Source organism: Nicotiana attenuata, chromosome 2 (genome assembly GCF_001879085.1).
Source record: "Nicotiana attenuata strain UT chromosome 2, NIATTr2, whole genome shotgun sequence".
Lineage (NCBI taxonomy): Eukaryota > Viridiplantae > Streptophyta > Magnoliopsida > Solanales > Solanaceae > Nicotiana > Nicotiana attenuata.
The window spans coordinates 60094650-60096263 of NC_031990.1; positions in this window are offsets into that span (position 1 = coordinate 60094650).

Sequence of the window (1614 nt, forward strand, 5' to 3'; positions counted from 1 at the left end):
AGAGTGAACTCCAGCCCCTCGGCCTTGCTGGAAAAGAAGCGGAGCATGATCACTATACGCCAAAATAAGGGGTGAACCTGGCCGAAGGTGACCCGACACCTCTTGCAAAAGTTGATAATGATTGGGTCGATAGGACCCAGTGTGAGGGGTAAGTGTAGACACTTAGGAACCCCTCCACATAGGTGGTAATGCTCTCTTCGGGAGTGGGAATTTGTACCACGACCTCGGCCCCCAATTACAGTCTTTCTTCACAACCTCGAGATGGCCCGCCGTCGAGCAAATGTATCTCGACACGTGTTCACATCGGCCAGGGATCAATGGAGGGTTCTCGATTTTAAAGTCGGATTTTAAAACACAAGGGCCGGGAACATACTCATGAGGGAGCGGTTCCACCGGCGTTTTGTCACCGGCCGGCCACGAAGAAGAGGAGGAAGCTTTCTCCTTTTGTGGGATGGTCTTGGAGGTTTTCGCCATTGATTTAGGTATAATTGGTTGGGCTGTGTTCCTATCTATTAATAGGATTTTGGTTTACACGACCTATTGCGGCAAATGCTTGTCAAAAAGCGTTTGTAACTAATCGTGTAGGGGATTTTGGTTTATTATTAGGAATTTTAGGTTTTTATTGGATAACAGGGAGTTTCGAATTTAGGGATTTATTCGAAATATTCAATAACTTGATTTATAATAATGAAGTCGATTTTTTATTTGTTACTTTATGTGCTGTTCTCTTATTTGCCGGTGCAGTTGCTAAATCCGCCCAATTCCCCCTTCATGTATGGTTACCTGATGCCATGGAGGGGCCTACTCCCATTTCGGCTCTTATACATGCTGCTACTATGGTAGCGGCGGGAATTTTTCTTGTAGCTCGGCTTCTTCCTCTTTTCAGAGTTATACCTTACATAATGTATTTGATCTCGGTTATAGGAATAATAANGCTTTCTGAGATTGAGGTCGACATCACTAATCGAGGTCAAGAAAGGGCATACATCGAAATAATGCCGGTATAGTTCAGTAACGAAAAGAGCGATATATCCGTGACGGATCGAAAATCATGGCATGAATTTCGGAATGGATTGATCTTCGGCGGTTAATCAGTTGTCAATATGATTTCCTACTATAATTAGAAGTGTACCTTGTTTAGAACTCCTCTATTGTATAAGGAGGAATCTCATTCATTTGTAAGCATGATTATTCACTAATAAGAATACACACATCCACTGCTCTCTTTATCTTACTTACCGTTCGTTACCGTTCATCATTGTTGCTTCATTTCTTTACTGTTATTATTGCTCTATCTCGAGACCGTCTTGAATCGAGGTCAGGACTCCACTCACATACTGTTTTGATCTATCATATCGCTTAATTTATCTGTTTAATTCATTGTTTATCAATTGGTATTGGATTCAATCACATATCATTAAAACCACAATACAAGTTTAATTGTTACTCGAATTTTAGAGTAAACAGACATTTATAGTTCTAAGACAAAATTAAACTTTTTTACTTTTTTACCCTTTAACTAATAACTTATCTTAACGTACTACAACACCTACTTTAATTCTAAATACCTAAACTGAAAAACGAATTTAAACTAATTTAAGAACTATAAACTAA